The sequence below is a fragment of the Argiope bruennichi genome, chromosome 9, assembly GCF_947563725.1.
Source record: "Argiope bruennichi chromosome 9, qqArgBrue1.1, whole genome shotgun sequence".
Taxonomy (NCBI): Eukaryota; Metazoa; Arthropoda; class Arachnida; order Araneae; family Araneidae; genus Argiope; species Argiope bruennichi.
Window position 1 is genome coordinate 62,733,260 of NC_079159.1, and position 18,935 is coordinate 62,752,194.

The 18,935-nt window shown below is 27.9% G+C and overlaps 1 protein-coding gene across 1 annotated transcript in view; it reads right to left on the reverse strand.

Moving 5' to 3' along the window:
• The window catches only part of LOC129984519 (uncharacterized), a 66,852-nt gene extending 48,403 nt beyond the window's left edge, over positions 1 to 18,449 (reverse strand). Inside the window, exon 1 of the mRNA XM_056094412.1 lies at positions 18,340 to 18,449. The gene's annotated coding sequence lies outside the window, so the exon portion shown is untranslated. The remainder of the gene's footprint in view (positions 1 to 18,339) is intronic.
• Positions 18,450 to 18,935: the final 486 nt, after the last annotated feature.

Below are 18,935 nucleotides of genomic sequence, written 5' to 3' on the forward strand. Positions count from 1 at the left end.
AAATTTCTGATGCTACGGAGAGTCTTCGGCCTGCGGGGTTCGAACTTAAAATCCAAGGGATGCGAATCAGGGCCGGGCTACCAACCAGGCTAGCCAGGGCCTAGCAGTGTGGAGTAAATTTCTGATGCTAATATACTGACCCTTGTCTACATAGAAATATATCATTTTTTAATCTTGATGCCCTTGTTTTAAATTATACAAATATCAGAATTTATAGATATAAATTTAGAAAAGAAACATAAATATAATAAAAATAAAGTTTTACTGAATGATTCAGGTTATAAATTTCATCATTTCACCAAAGAATAAAACAACATGATATATTCCAAAACAGACTTCGTGTTGTTTCAGATTACGATATTAATGTAATCAAAGCAGCCAATGGATAGATAAGATTAATTCTGTTAAGTGACCAAAAATGAATTGCAATCAATTAGTGTGACCCTTTGTTATATAAATAAATAACCGATATAAGTAATTAAAAAAATTAAAGCGAATTTGTGAAGTTTGTTTTCTGTCGAAAAACTACTTGGATCTATTATCTACTTTTCATAAGGTTTTACTTTATAAACAATCCTGAAATGGGCGTAGACCTTCTGAAAATGAAATGGGATAAAGGATCTCTGTCGATATTCAGTGGGAAGTGTGACATACATTTCTTAATGTAACATTCTTTTCTTTGTCTAATCGAAAACAAATTTTCTTTTAAATTTGGTATCCTTATTTCAAAAGGGAAAATCATCACAGAATCGGCAGTTAAAAATTTGAAAAAAAAAAGTAGAGGCATCTAAAAAGAATGCAAAGAATGAAAAAGAAAAGAAATTTTAAAAGGTTTCTATTGTCATTTTTTATATTCTTCTTTTTACTCGCATTATAAAAGGTCATTAGTTGCGAATAAAGAAAAATAGTGGTTATAGTAAATAAAGAAACTAAAATTTAATTATAAAACTGCTTGAATTCGAGTAACTTTTGTATTTTTTTCCATAACGAATCAAAACATTAATATAAAATAATGAAATGGATATATAGAGTCAGGAGTTCTTTAAGGTTTTAAAAAACATGTTTTTCATATAAGTAGCAAAACGCCCGAGAAATTTAAAATTAAAAAAAATAGTTCTAACTGAAATCGATTTTTTTTCTTTAATATTCATCAAAATATAAGTATTCAATATATATGACTATATTATTGAAATTATTTTATTATTACATGTATTATTAATTAAAGTAAATATATTATGCATGTAAAAATAATTGAATGTTATAAATAATTTAAAATAAGTTTATGTTACAATATTAATTATATTTTAAGTATTCAATAAAGTAGGAAAAATTCAATTAATGTTCATGAAGAAAGGGTGTGCAAACATAGGTGTGACATCTAAATTAAATTACAGCGTAAACTTTAGAATAAAATTCTTCTAAAATTCTTCCAGCTCTTAATTTCATGCAGCCACGCTTACAAATTTTGGAACAATGTACAAGATAAACAAAGTTTCAAAGAATTTACATTTTGCCTCCGTCTAAAAATGCAAATTCTTTACTTCCGAATAATAATGATTCTTGACTTTGTCACTGAGAACAATAGAAAAATGGTGTATAAATTTAAAAAAAAAATATTTCAATGAAAATCTTTAAAATATGCAACATGTAGATTCTTTTACCAAACAGTTCTGAAATTCCACGTTAAGGTGCATGTTCATGTAAATAATATCTTATGACGAGACATCTCTTCATGACATAGAATCATTGTTTGAAATAAATACAGTCTCTTGTAGCCAGCATTGTTTTAACACTATATCTAATTAAAATTATGTTTGATATTTAAAACGCTATTTGAAGCCTTATTCAACGTAATTTTTTAAACTATTCCTTGTTGTGTAGTATTAAATTTTCATATGATTTAAATGTTTAAATTCAATAAAATACATGGCGATGAAAAATAAAAATAGATTTATTATACCGAAAACATTTAATTCAAGATAATTATTCTATTAATTTTGAAATCATTTACTATCACAAAATTTCTTAAACACATGCATGAAAGTGTGCTTTTTAATAAAAATCCAAATCAAATCAAACTTTGCTTTAATTTATTAAGATAAAAAAGAAAAGAAAAAATTGTTATCAACATGCATTTTGATAATTCTCAATCTTCGTTTGCTTATGCTAACAAGTCCTGGAGTTTTACTCTATTTCCCTCTGCCATTGATAGAACAACAGTATTAACAATATTTTATCAAGATTGCTCAAAGCTAAAGTAAGCTCAAGATAGAAATTATCTCTATCTTGTCAATAAATCTTAAAGATTCCATTCATTTCCATTAAAAATGCATTTCATTTAATTCTTGATTAAATTTATTTTTCAGGCTTAAAATCAAGGTAGGGTGTCACTTCGGATGCAAGAAAAATTGAGCTTTGTTATAAACAGTGACATGATAGTTAATATTGTATTTAAATTATAAACCTGGTATTTTGAATCATGCATGCAGACATCGTATAAAAGCTTTATTCTGTAAATTCTAACATCCCACTGACTATGACATCATGTAAACGAAAGAATAAGTCACTTTTTGATGTAATTATGCTTCTTACCACCTCTTTTTGGTCTTACATAGGAGTAAATCCAAAGTAGTCAGATCAAATGATTATGATGGCCGCATGACTTTGCACTGCCATATCCAAAAAAACGTCCAGAGAATGGCATAACTTTAAAATGAATGGAATGATGTATACCTTTCTTGATATATACCTTATATCCATCTTTTTAAACTGTTTTCTTTTTATAAATTCATAGATTGTAAATTCAATGGGTTTCAACTAAGCTTTTTTTTTCTTTACAAAACTTTGAGATTTATATTTTATGTCTTATGCATTTTTCATATCTTATGTAATTTTTCGTAAAGTGATTGTCAAAGAACCATTGTTCGTAACACAACTTGTAGATCTTCAGATCTCAGATTCTCTTTTCCTACCGTTAATCTACTGTATTGCCAACACCCTGTATAGTATTAAAATTAAAAGTCATATATATAAATTTCCTTTCCATTTTCATTCATACAAAATGACACTATATTTTCTTCTTTTTCTTTTTTTTTTCTTATCTTTTTTCTTATCTTTCTTATCTTTCCAATCTGATATTTTATATTTACGTTATAAAATATCTGATTTGAAATCTATCGAAATTTAAAATCTTAAGTTCTTGAACTATTAAAATAATGAGAATAATTTTACTCTTGCTGATGGGTTTTTTTTTCCAATTTTCACTTTTCCTTAAGAATATAATAGTTAGCTGTATCTTAACTTCCTGGACATCTCCCTTATGAATATAATAGTAATAATGAAGTATAAGAAGTAGTCCTTATGAGTACAATAAAGAATATAAGAAGTAGTCCTTATGAGTACAATAAAGAATATAAGAAGTAGTCCTTATGAGTACAATAAAGAATATAAGAAGTAGTCCTTATGAGTACAATAAAGAATATAAGAAGTAGTCCTTATGAGTACAATAAAGAATATAAGAAGTAGTCCTTATGAGTACAATAAAGAACATAAGAAGTAGTCCTTATGAGTACAATAAAGAATATAAGAAGTAGTGTTAAGAATGTAATAGATATAATAGCTATTGAAATTCTGGTTAATTGAAGTTTAAAAATCTACTAATTTTAATTCATTTATAAAAAAAATGTTTTATGGTTTGGATGATTTATACTTACATCATTTTATAACAAAAAAAAATTCCCACTTTTTTCTAAACAATAGGGCACACGAATTAAGCAATATAAAACAGATAAAAAAAGCCTTTATTTCGTACTTTGTAAAAAAGGAATTTGTTGTTCGGTTTTATTTTAATATTCTTTTAAAATAGATTTGATTATTTTAATCTTGTTGGTGCTTTAAATAATGCTTTATTTTGTCTCATAATTCAGTCTGCTAGTAAGACTTCATATATAACATATCTGGTATTTGAAAGCATATCCTTACATGTATTATTAGGCTTTATGAAGAAATGAAAACAAGTTCTTTCGAGTAATAATGTCCCTGAAACGGAGTTGTATGCTTCTATCGAATGAGTCATAAACACAAGCAATTTACAGGTACAGGATTAGCGTTGATGGGTATGTTCAGAACTGTTTCTTTATATCCGCCACCCTCTTGCAGCTCAATATCAAGCTAAATAACATTTTATATTGCCTCGAATATGGGTTTTGTTATTTTTTATGAGATAAAAAGGGTATGTGTTAATATTTATGACATTTTTTTCACTATGTAATATTTTTCGATTTAATAACAAAGGATATATTTTTTTTCTCCTTTGTCTCACTTATATGAATGAAAATTCTTATATAATTCTTAGAAATATCTTGCATCGTAAAAGTCAACTTTAGGAAATGTTTCTCTGATGTAAGAAAAAAATCTTGATCACAACATACTTCTATAACAAAATCTGTTTGTTGTGATGATTCAGTTATTTGTCTAACCTGAATTCTATCTTCAAAATTTAAAGGATGATAAGAAATTTAAATTTTTACCTCTCCAACATTTCCTACCTCTTTGACTGAATGACCCACTTATGAATTCTGCATGCCCTGATTTTGGATATAGATCTATCACATTTGGCACTAATGCAGTTTATAGGATGGGAACATGCAACTAAGAACAACTGGTTTTCATTAATAAAAAGTGAAAATGAATTCTACATTTTTTACAGAATACATTTTCAAAATTATTATGGCACAAAATTCATCATTTAAAACTGAACAATTTAATATATATATATATATATATATATATATATATATATATATATATATATATATATATATATCTGTGCGTGCGTGTGTGTGTGTTTTATTTTCAACTTTTTTAGTGTGTGTAACTTTCAATCATACATTTCCCTTTCACTAATGAGATTCAAATCATTTTCATTGTTTTAGGAAATATTTACTGACGTGATTTTCAATTTTTATAAGTGCAAAAAAAAAAAAAAAAAAAAAAAACGTGCGATTGTGTTTACTATATTTTTGTTACAGATGTATCGTTATTTTCACAACATCACATGTTCTTATTTGCCTCTTTCTATTTACTCTCTATTTTTCTCTTTCTTTTGAATAATAATTAAAAATGCAGCAAGTCAGACAACTGATTAATACATAGCATCTTTATATAAATGATAAATATGTGTCTTTTTTGGTAAAGCCTTAACGATTTTGTTTTAAATTTGTGCCTGTGTGTGCTTGTTATGATAGCTCAAAACATAACATAAAACTGATAACTGAAATTTAGAAAAAAAAAATATAGATGACAAAATTAGAAATCTGTATGAAATTTTACTCATTCAATCAAAGGGAAAGATATCTAAATTTCATACTTAATATTATTAGGAAACTCGTTCAGTGGATATACATGATGGTAAAAACTCAACAACTTCAGTAAATGGTAATAATGCTTTCTTTTACGAGGAACGAACACCACGGGTAGCTGAAATGCAGCTGAGGTGCAAATACAGAACAGCACTTGTAGTCAAAATTATAGTAAACAGAATAGAGAGATAATGCTCAGATTTCAACTATAGAACAAATCACGGCTCGGCATTCGAAAGAAAATTCTCCTGACAAGTGCGAAAGCCTCCGCTTATATAGTCTCCGTGATAGAGTTTCGAATTTTCTGAATGATTGCTCCAAATAGACGTACCACCAACACTTTTGCACTTTCTAGAACCATTATTTTTGTCCCCAAAATCATCGTCATATATTCGCCAATCTTGTATCAAAGGTCATTGTCACATGCTCGATAATATTGACACCAAAATCATCGCCACATGTTCTTCAAACTTGCCATCAAGACTAGGAGTTATTGACATAGCATCCAGTAAGAATATCTATAAATTTATTTCTTCCGCAATAAAACTCACATTGCAGAAAACCAATGCTGTAGATTTGTAATAATATTCTTGATTAAACTAGAAAAATTAACAGATGTACCCTGTCCTAAGTTATTAAATCGAAGGAAGAATATTCTTACCGGCATTGCATTTCACACACATATATATATATTGCTGTTTTAATAATCTTTTCAAAATCCGAATCAACCACTGTCATGGAATGAAATAAGGTGTAAAAGAAAGTTAATCACCAGAAAATTCGATAAAAGTTCCATTTACGATCACTTGAACAATTTTTCTTTGTAAAACTAATGAAGGGATTCTCACTATTTGTGTAGGTGTCTTAAATATTCTATGAAGTTTTTGTTTGAACTAGCTATTTAAAAAACATTTTATTTTTCATTCGACATAAAGTGAACCTCAACATCTTTACTTAATTTGAACTTCTTTTCAGTAACTGGCTTTTTTCGGAAGCGTTCCTTTTCCAAACAATAGAGTCTTGATCAGAAGAAATCTTGAATAAGGAAAAATGGGTATTTTAACAATAGAAAAGTACACATTACGGATTTCAATGCATCAGCGCGATCTTTAATTTGATAAAAAGATCTTTTTTTCTGGAAAATTTGATTGTTTGGATCAGGCCAGACTCTGTCTTCATGAATATGAATAGCATTATTCAAAAGACTTTACCTTTCTTCGACTCTGGCCATCTGCCATTGAGCAGTTGGAATATTTCCTATTTTAAACGGTAACAAATGTTTTCGAATATTGTTAAGCATTGAAAAGAAGTTTTTATGAAATATTTGGAAAAGGAATATATATTTAGAAAGTTGAAAGAAGGTCGCATATATATTGCTTGCAGACTGCAAAAAAGAATAAAATATGGTGAATATAGTAAAATATGATAAGGAAATAGTGTTTTAGAAGTTTTTTAATTGTTTTCCCTAATTTTTAGTAGAAACGTTTACACAAAATAAAATAAAATTTAAATTTTTCTTCGAATATCTTTCTTTCATATAGATTTAATCCTTTAATGCATAAATACTTAAAAATTATTTTAAATTGCTTTGGATCTATTTTTCTTGAATAAATAGTGAAAAAAACTTTTTAAAAATAATTATTTTTGTTTTTTTGAGACTAAGAAACAAAATATTGCCAAATCTATAAAAAGTATAAAATGAAGTCTCCTGAAAGCGTCTGTATGTTTAAACTCTAAAAACTCGAAAAATACTTAACTAATTTTAGAGATATTTATACCATTTTGTAGAGCAGTTATTGAGGAAGGTTTTACTATATTGAAGTTATATCAAAATAAAAAAATGTTTTATAATTGTGGTTTTAATTCTTTTCCTACTAAGATTCGCGCATGCGTAAAGCTGCAATATCTGTGAGTGAGCGGAAATCTCAAACTTCGCATGTGCAAATAGCAAGAGCTATAGTATTGATATGCGATACATTTTTTTGTTTACGTCTGATTTTAAAAAGCGATTCAAATCTCATTATCCCCAAAAAAAGGAAATTCAACTTGGCCGGAGCACATTAAATGCCAAAAAGCTTTGTTTGTTGGGTGATAATGAAAATGTAGAGGAAAAAACGTTAGGTAAGCGAATCAGAGAAAGAATGTCCACATTTTCTTCAAAGGAGGTCTTCAGCTGAGCGAAGTAACCGTCTATTTTTAAATCGCATTTCAATTGAATTACAGAGACAGAATGAATCTTGCCTGTCTGCTGACAGAGAAAGACATTTAAATTTGAGACACAGGAGAAGAAGTGAAAGAACAAACGTTCCTGATATTTGGTCCGAAAAGGAGGACACCGTTCTGAATTTCGATCCATGTGTGGATTACAGAAATGATTTCAATAGGAACAATGTTAATAGTCTGTCCATATTGTTCCTCTTTAGGAACAACTTTGATATACAGTCATTTTTGCCAAAAAATAATTTATCGCCGAATTTCAGCGAAACAGTAGAATGTGGCGAAAACGGCAGCAATAAAGTAACAGTAGTAAAAATGACACCGAAAAATTGCCAATCTCACAAGATGCAAAATGACTGTATATCAAAGCTTAGCCCAGCTTTAAATGGAAAGATGAATCAAAAAGGCATGCGTTGTTTATAAGGGAAAATTGAAACCATTTAAACAGTCTAAATATGGAACACCATTGATATACAGTCATTTTCACCCAAAAAGTTTACCGCCAAATTTTAGCGAAATGGCTGAATGGCAGCAATAACGTTTCCAATCTAAAGGTTTCGAGGAACGCTGCAACAAATTAACTTGAATATAGGAAAAAAATTCAATAAATGCAGTAAAATGAAATGCATGCAAAATAATTTAATCGAAAATAATGAAAGTAAGCAGAAGAAGTATGTGCAGCAAGAAAAAAAAAATTAAGGGAAATGAACAGGAAAGATCGAAATACAGTAGCATACAGTAACATAAAAAAAATGGTGGCCATGTAACCCCAAGCAAAGCGCCACCGAAAAATTGCCTACCTCTCAAGACGCCAAATGACTGTATATCAAAGCTTAGCCCTAAATGTTTCTGAATATGTGCTATAAAAAATTGTTTTGCAGTTATCTTTGATCATTTCTAAATATCTTTTTGATCCCGCATGACATTCCCATGTCATATCGGATGGAGGCTAGACTTAAATATAAAGCTAATTTTTCCTCTTAGATGTTATGCCACGGGCAACGCTGAACGGGTACTGCTAGTAAATTGATAAATGACTTGCAACACATTTGAAAAAAGATAAATATAGACTTAAAGACTTTAGTTTTCAAGAAGCAACTTCAAATTCTAATTTAAAGAACATGATATGATATTTATAACCGAGAACGTACCGAGAATGATGTGTACTAACAGAACAAAATAGTCAAGTGAAAAACATCAACTGATTTTTAATTATTATTTAATTTATTATTTCATATTAATATGTGGTAAATTGAAAAAAAAAATGCCCAAGAAGTAACTGAAGATTTTCAAAGGTGCCAAAGATGAGATTGAAAAATTAAATGGCGTGAATGAATGAATGAAGGGCGATATTCAAAGATAGATCAGTACTACTGAAAGGAGCTCAGAGGACCAGAGGACAAACCAACGAATTATAAAGAGGGGCACGTGTAAGGTGGAAGTCCGAAATGATAGCAGATGTACCAATTTACGGCCGTCTTATACGACATAGATGGTCTTTTTTTTGAATAAAGACTAAGAAAACTGATTCTAAGTTTCTGTGCTTAGCTATTGGAAAATGTTCTTTATTTGAAAAGATCTATTTATGATATCATGTGTAGGACAATGCTAGATTTAGGTTCAAAGCAAATCTTTGGAAAGCAGACTTGACTGAGAAGTGGGAGGAAAATGCTGTTTACATATCTCTTAACATTTTCCTGAAGACTGCTGTTCGTAAAAAAAACGAAAATACAAAGAAATATGGGTTCGTCATTCGAATACAGATCCGATATATTCCAACGAAGAGCATAGGTAGTTGAAATCACTAATCCTTGTATTCTTGTCAAGTTTTTTTTTTCCCCAAAAAATTTAGGTTAACTGCTGACCTAAATACGGACATGGTGTAAACAAAAGAAGAAAAATTTCCTTTGTGTACAGATAAAGAGAAATGCTATATATGAACCTCTTACGGAAATGAAACGTTTTCCTTAAAGGATGCCGTATTATTTAAATGCCGCGAGAAGACCAGTAATGTACAAATATATTTCTTCAACAATGGAAGCGGCGGATCCCTACTTTTTTAGTGAAATCCAAAAATTACATTTGGGACATTTAAATATCAGACTGAATCTAGAAAAAAATATAACGAATCGACCATCTTGGTAAGAAGTGCTTCCATAAAACGATACAAGGTTCCTTGGGATACTAACACTTAAAGGATCGCAATCAAGTAACTGGTATAGCGTAATCCATTTACGCAACTGGATGTGCAAATTGAAAAGGTGGATGCCGAAACTGCAACAAAATTTTGAAACAGTTTTAGAACTTAAGACCAATCAACAATAACTTGTATTTCTTTTATTATTTGGCAGATTTTTCTCTATGTAAGATGAGTGAAAGCATTTATCTGAAGAAATTTTTCACTGAATGGAAATAATCGGATCAAATGAATGTATAAAAATATAAACTTTATTATTTTATCAACTGCACATTTAATTGATTTAAATAATATATAATGAAATTCATTACATTATTTCAATTTTTTTTCCATCACAAATACGTCTATCATTTATGGTTGAGAAATAACTAGTAACCCACGATTAAAGTAAATGGTTGGTATATAAATTGTTGTTTATCGAAGTGGTTTGAAAAGTCTCAAGGACAGTTTGTTAAAATTTTTACATATTGCCATCTCTAAGGATAAACATTTAATGAATATTTCTACATATTTTATAAACATTTCTTAGCAGTTATCATCTTTAACCCCAAGCCACAAAAGAAGCCATAGCTAAAAATTCATATATTCGAAAAATTCTATTTTATATGTGTAACAACTTTCCGAGACTTTTCAAATTCATTCAAAAGTACTGCTATCTATATATCTAGAAGTACGTCATTATAAAATATTGATTTAAAATTAAAATCGGAACACAAGGAAAAGCGTTTCGAAATAGAACAATTTCACCTTCAAGAAATATATTGGCCTTGTTTTCTAACTATTCATACTTTACACATTTAATTTATAATTATTTCAAATTTTGAATAATCTTACTATCAATTATTTCATGATTATTTCAATTTGGATTAAAACTTGAAATTTCTTCAAAGGCATATAATAATTCAAAAAATATATTTCTCAGTGTTCGGAGAATCCTTAAAAACTATGAAAATTATTTTATCATGAAACGATATATCTGTATTTAATTGTAAAATTAGACTTTGTACTGTAAGAAACATTAAAGCAACTAAAGTATATAAAAGCACAAAATGAATTTAAATGTGTAGTGTTTTTAGACAAGTTTTCTTGGAAGTAGACAGAAAAAGCGGAAATTTTCGGAAAAAATATAATTTTATTTGTACTCATTGGGACAATGAAAACTCTGTATCATTTAAATATAATCACTATAATTCTTGTTATTCATTTATTCACTTTATTTCCGACACAAGTCACAATGGTGTGACCAAAGATATTCCGTTTTGATAGCTTCATTTGACGCATATTATTTGAATTACGAGATCTTTTCGAAATAGCCTGCACGTTGATTCAAATCAGCGCTTAAATAAGCCAAATAACTCTCGACATATGAAGGCAGCTTTGTGACTACGAATTTACTTTGGGTTTGTTTAACGAGCGGAAGTTCAAGAAAAAAAAATGTTATCAATCAATCAGACACTTGTTATCAGAATGCTATGAACTTGTAAATCAGATGCACTTATGGAATTTTTTTCTCAGATTAAAGTTTTATCTTTAGAATGCAGTTTATCAAAATCCCAAAACTGGTTGGTTTTGAAAACAGAGATTTTGACAGAGATGCGGCAAAATTCTAATAATTCTTTGATTTCAAAAATTCTTTAAAAAAGTCTAAATTAAGTAATATAATATAATAAATTTATTAATTTGTTTGAAATTCATATGATTCCAAAAACTTAATAAAAACTCATTCGACAGCTTTTATTTATTACTACTAACTAAAACTATTTGATATTTAGTCTAAAGTGGACTTATCTAAAATCTTAAGATGAATTTTACAAATAGTCTAGATACAAGAGTGTAATTTATTTTAACTCTAAATGAAAAAGAAGATGCTAAAGACTTACGTAAAATTTTATTACGTAAGAAAAACACGGATTAATTTCAATTCGCATCTGAAAATCTTATATTTTAACAAGATGTATGATATCCAATTCCACTCTTTCGCCAATTAGAAAACATCGGGATCAGTTTAATACCTTCTAAACTGAAAAATCTGAATTTAAACCTTTTAGGATTATTTAACTAAGAGCATACTAAATTGCATCTCGCAGCATTTTATCTCGGATAAAGTACTTTAGGCTAATCCAACAATTAGCCTTATCTTAACAACTTTTGCGATTGTATTTGAGATATACTTAGACAAGCATTCATTTGCAGATTTTACTTATTTATTTGCAAAATTATTCTATCTGAAATAAGTAAGTAATATTATTGGCAACCTAATACTATATTTTGTTGCATGAATTTAATTTTTGAAAAATAAATTGAACTAGCCACTTTCTGAGCCAAGTTTTCCACCTACCATCTACATCTATATATCACACATCTATATTGACAAAATAAAAGAATTGGTATTCTACCACAACGTTTATACCATTTTCCTCATTTTTTTTCTTTCTTATGGAAGTTAACGACTCTAAGAAACTTCAGCACTGCTCTTAACCCGCCTAGCATGCATACCTTCTTCATTACATTAGCTAATTATATTAATTAATTTTTGATTTTAGGAAACCAGTTTTGATACATGATAGTCTGCGCTGTCTAACATAGCGTACAAAACAATTTCATAAATTAAACTATCTATGATTTTTTTTCACTAAAACCTTTATAAATTATAGATATTATGTTTCGTTTAGTAATTATTTAAACTTTTTAAATTTTGTTAAGCGATTACATTAATTAAATGAAAATTAATTAAATTAAAAGTAAAGATCATGTGTCATTTTTCTCCTGGAAATTTCGCCTATACGGGGTGAAATGCAAATTATCATAATCTAGCTCTGTGGTTCCTTTCTGCATATAGTTTTCTTCGTATTTTTATTAATTATTTGGCATCTTCGGAGTCTAGCTAGTTTGCCAAGGACATTAGTTCTATTTAGTTCTATGTTTTTTATATGTTCATGATTCTGCCAAATTACCAGGCATTAAAGTCATGTTATTTTAATTGCCTTACACATATTCTCATTCCTGCATAAATGAACTTCTTAAATTGAAAACAGTCCGATTCCATCATAGCATTATTAAAAATATAAATGTGTGGTTCCTCTAAATTTGAAATTTCTCAGTATTGTTAGATCTTTTTTTTTATTTTTCTTGTAAACTATACATATATTTAACAGAATTATTCTTCTTGAGTTTTCAACACTGAAGAAAGTTCATAAGATTATTATTTGATTTCAAAACCGTTTGAAATTTAAAGAATTAAGGTAATCTATTATTGAAATTTGGCAGCAAAATAATTTTTAAAAACTGCCAAAATTCAAGGCGAATTTGGACAAACATTTAACGATTTCGGTGTCTTAAAAAGACAATTTTGTTTAAATTTTGAAATAGTGTGAAATTAATTTTTGTGTAATAAAATGTTCGGAAGTTTTCGCAAAAAAAAAGCAAAATTTAATAGATTAAAATTCGAATTAAAATTTTTAAAAATTAATTATACAAATCGTTATTCGATATAGTAGAATTTGAATTAGTTTTGTTTGTCAAAGCTTAAAATCATAAGATTGTAAATTAGCGGAATATATGACTAATTATATATCCATCAATAAGTAAGATACTTTTGTTAATTACGATGTATTTAAAATACAGTTATATTTAATAAATGTGTCATACCTTTACAGCAGAATGCTCTTTCCAAATTTCTCCGAATTATATATAATTAGATTAGGCAGGATTAGGACTTCTTCAAATTCGAAGGGATTGTATAGACTGGGATTTGAAACAAATCTCTTTGAAAACATTAATCACATGCTTATTCGTATGCTTAAATGAAATTACAGTAGTTGCTTCGTTAAAATCTTGCGAGAAGAGTAATTATAAAATGCAATTTCAATAAACCAGCTCGATTTTTTTAAATAATATTTTTATTAATATACTAAAAAGTATAATTATCCCATTTAATTATTTGTCCTATAATTCATTTATCCTTATTTATTCATATTTAATTTATTTTTATTTATAAAAGACAATATTAAAAACCGCTTTAAAAACTCATCACCATTTGTATGCCCGATCACATGGAATTAAAATTAAATTAAATTGATAGACTAATCAATAATTAAATTTTAAAATATTCAAGTAGTGAGATGTCCTTGGCGCCCACAAATATAAAAAAAACAATCGAAACCTTCGAAAACACAGCAGAAAACAGTATTATATACTTGCAAGCATGCATCAAGTAATATAAAATATTAAAAAAAAACAGGTATGTGAAAACAAATTCGTCAAAAAAGAAGCTATTGGTTTCGAAAAAAAATTAAGGCAAGAATATTCGTCACCTTAAAACTGATTAAGATCATCAGAGCAAAATCATTGGTTTTTTTAATACTTATTGAAGTATGAAATAAAGACTCTTTAAGAAATAAATTTTTTATGCATGAAAAAGTGAAAAAGTTCTTCATCAGGTCTTTTTGAAGAATTTACTATTTTTTTATCACATAAAGATATGTTTGAACAGTACAGTAGATACTAATAAGAAGAAGCCCTCTATATAACAGATATTTAATTCCGTTTTTTGGAGAGTGAGACGCCGGTTCAGATGATGTCCTCATTAGTGCTGATGGTTCAAAATTACGAAGTTTATTTTAAAGTATTCCTCTTGTCGAAAGTAAACATGAAGGGTTTTTTTCTTTTTAATAATGCACATTTTCAGTAAAAAGAAGCTTCGTGAGCTGAAAGATCCATATTTGGCATATACATATCCTAAAGAATGGGCATGTGCATCTTAGAACGACTTCCTTTAAATTTTAATTAATTAAAAATTAAACTGTATATGTATGACAGAAAAGCAAGGCTTTTGTGATTAAGTCATAAGTGTCTTGTAAATGTATGAAAGTATAATTGCATTAAGTGGAGTGCAATGGGATTATAGCTCGTAAAATAAAAACTATATGAAAAAAAATTAACAGACATATTAAAATGGAAATTTTTCATTTTGCTAATGCATCATTTTTTCCTCTATAAAATGGGAAAATAAATGATTTGTTGCTGTTTCCCTTGGAACTCACCATGGACAAGCCCGCTGTTACGAAGACAGCGATTTTAAGCCGGATGGGGAGGGTCTTTTGTTTTTATAGTAGCTCCAATTATGACCAAGAGTACGATTTTGCTACTCACGCATCACTCATTCGTTTGCACAACCCCTTTTTACAGGAGGGCACATTCACACATAGAACAACGGACGAACAACCATGCCCAAACAGGGACTCGAACCCTGGACCCCCAGCTCACGGGTAAAGACGCGCTACCCCTATGCCAGGACGCCAGCTATGCAATGATTTATAGCCGATTGATTGATTCCACTGTTATTTCAGACGGAGTTGATCTGAACATAATATTCCTAATTTAGGACATAATATTTCTGATTTGTCCTCTATTGGAATATTTATCAGAATCGAATCCTGAATACTTGAAACACCCGTCAGCTAAACATCATATAAATATCTCTTGACTAGTTATTAAATCTAAGCTTCAATATTGTTTGCGCTCGTAACAAACTTTTCAAAAATATCGTTGTTGATCTTTCAATAAAATTTAATAATTACATCGCTTAAAAAAAGTAAATATTTTTTCAAACATTTTAAATTATGTTTCTTGAACTTCGAAGCAATTACTGGCTATTTATATTTTTAAGGAATGTTCCATGAAAAGTAATTCCTTAATTATACTATTTTTGTAAAATTCACAAAATTTTCCGTTTACACGAATGGCTGCACTTGCACATAACTCTAAGAAAATTCATGAGTTCTTCATCTTTAAAAATAAAGTGCATTCGGATTCCTCTGTTGAAGAGAAAAAAACACTTTGAAAAGAATTTCATTACATTATTTTTATTTTGATAAAGCTTTATATTTCTGGGGAAACTTTAGACATCTTTCATTATTTTATGGTGAAAAAAGGAACATGCCATTCCACTTTTGAGAAATAAAATAGTTCAGTGGCATTTTATGAAATAGTTTCAAAAACGTCAAGACAAAAATTTGATAGAAGCTTCTAAAATAATAGTGGTAACACAAACTTGATGTGAATGTATTTTTTTTCTTCTTTTGACTTCATTTCTCTTCCTCTTAATGCAAAAATGGAGGATAATAAACGAAGTTATTTTGGTAAACGAACATGCACTAATTAATTTAAACGTTCACTTAAAATAAACGAAAACGCAGCAATTATAGTGTGTAAGAAAAGCATATTTGCCGTAAAGAAATGCATAAACACAGATTAAGAATTTAACGACGGAATTGTATTAAAACAGGAAAAAAGAAGTTTCAACGCGAATGAAAATCCTTCCAAATTAAAGAGTTTCATTATTCTCAATGCTTCAATGCTTGGGAAAGAATTAAAAGAAATTTTCAAGGTATTAACAGAATAAAGATAAATAAGCGAAGTAAATAATTATAATCATTTGTTTTTCGAGAACAGTTAATGGTTAGTTTAACTTTTAAAAAAAATCCGCATTTGAAAGAATTAAAAAAACTAAAAACCAATCTAAATTTGCACAGTAGTTAAAGAATATTTGAAAAAGATTGAATTATTATCTTAAAATGTTTCAATTACTTTCTTTTCTATGCAAAAAAAATATTAATGAGTAAATTAATTTTAATCTGAAAACGTGTTTCTTCATTGAATAACGTACGGTATTTTTTTAGAGTATCATATTTCAGTAACGTACATACCCAAGATTTTTTTTTTCATCAATCAAAACTTGACGTTCTACTGCAATGCATTTATAATTTCGCAGATGAATTAAAATGTTATTAAAAATATATAATTTAATTGCAACAATGTTATGTCATTTATTTGACATATTTATATAGATAAATTAATATGCTAATACGTTTATTATTATTTCAAGAAAATTGATCTTTGTCACCTTGACAGAAATGGATCAATTTACTAGATAAAAAATGCTCCAAATAGCGATAAGACAAAACAAATAAAGCTTTTATGCTAAGAGGTTAAATATAACGCTTCATAGTTTTTAATCCTTTTTATTCTTTTTTATTTTATTTCACGCATTTAAAGAAAGTTGATATATTTTAAGGAAATGGGAATATGAAAATATGGGTGGAAAAAACATTAAATGGAAATGTTAGAAATATCTTTATTAATATAAAATTTAAGCATTTTCCTTCCAAATACGAATCAATTTCGATTTCGCACTAACTTATTATAATACAATATTATAATGATTATTATAGTACGAATGTGTTTTATTAGTAAGAATGGTTTTATATAATATATTAATGAATTTATTATACAAAAAATAACATATTTCATTATTTTGGCCACAATTCATTGTTTTATTTTTGAATATGAGATTGTTAATTTTTATGTTATTGATAATTTATTGTGAATTTTTAAAAAGGAATATTTGACCATAAATAATCATTTAAAATAAAAGGCACAATATAAATAAAAATAAAATAGCATACATTGCATATTAAAATGCATGGCATGCTTTCCCCAAAATTCAAAAGTATAATTAGTGTTCCAAAGATTCAAAAGAATAATTAAGTATAAATAATATATTTGATATGCAATTTCAACAATAATGTCATATTTCATATAATCTATTCATTTTTATATGTAAAGTTCCCACATTTACTTAAAATTATAAATAATTGTGTTAATTTATTTATTTTCAGACACATATTTGTTATCAGTAATAGTTCCTTCTTTAGAAAACTCTATTTTCTACATTCTGAATTATTTATCTTTAATAAAAAAATATAATTTTTAAGCCAAATATATTATTTAATAATATAAAAAATAAATACTTTGAATATAATTTAAATATATATTTCTATATCAAAAACCAAATGGCATTAAAGTCACGTTCTTTAGTCATCAGTATGGTTTAACTGAGAATAAGTATCAAACATTTGACGTTATTACTTTTCTATAAATCTAGGATAAATAATGTTTTCATTTTATATCAATAATTAAATTCAAATTTTACGCAGCATTAATAACGTTGACATTTAATGTTTAAATTTCTCATAAATTATAATGGATTTCTAACAATTCTATTTTTACCATATTGTAAATAAAAAATTAGATTAAGAATATAAATTGCAAAAAGAGTTTAGCATTTATATGTTTTTACTCAACATTTCTTCTTGATGAATGATGATAACATTGTAATAAATCAGTACTACAATTAATTGATAAAATATAATTTTTCTGTTTGCGTTTTTTAATTACTTTCTTTCCTTCGAGGAGCTTTTTCTTATTTATATTAATTAATGAATTCGATTTCAAAATTCTAAAAATAATTTAGAAATTAACACTATTTTTCTAATCCTTTATGATCATAAAATACAAATTTAATAAAAAATTTTACTAATATTTGAAAAGGTTAGTTTATTAAACTTCCAATAAATCAAAAACGTCTGAAAATAAATTCCAAATCAACATTATCACGCTTCAAAATCACAAAATATTGCAATAAAACAGGACTAGGAATATAGACTCCCGCACTCACGTCACTGAAGCCCCACGTCAGTAAGAGAGAAGAGCGAAACATATTACCTATTCCACGAGAATCTCTCTTCTTTCACATCAGAGCGTCCTCCCTCGCATCACTGGATGGTGTGATAAATTGGAGCTGAGATCTCCGCAACTGTTGCATACCGAATATCTTCTCGCCACTCGTGCGCTCATAGAAGTACAACTCTTCGGGCAGCGATGCTTGGCGACACTCTTGGCGACGAAACTGGGTTCGTCTTCTTTTTATTGGCTTATAACGGTGGATTTAAGTTGAGGGTAAGCGAACCTCGTGAAGATTAGGGAATGTAATTTTGGAAAAGTGCATCATCTAAGATTCAATTTTAAAGTATTATTTATGAAGAAATGCTGTTCAGTTTATGAAAATTACACCATATTTATTTTACTATAATTCTTTTCTTTAAAACAGCAAATATCAATGTTTTGGTTCCAAGATCTAATAATTTTTATGCCAGTCTTGACTCCAATTTTCAATGCAATTATTCATGTAGAATTTTGTCTGCTTAGCCAAAAAATATGAAGGACTTTATTTATCTCATGGGATTAGTTGATAATCTTACTTTATGTGATGAAAGTTGATAATCTCATTTAATTATATCATGAAATTAAAAAAAATAAAT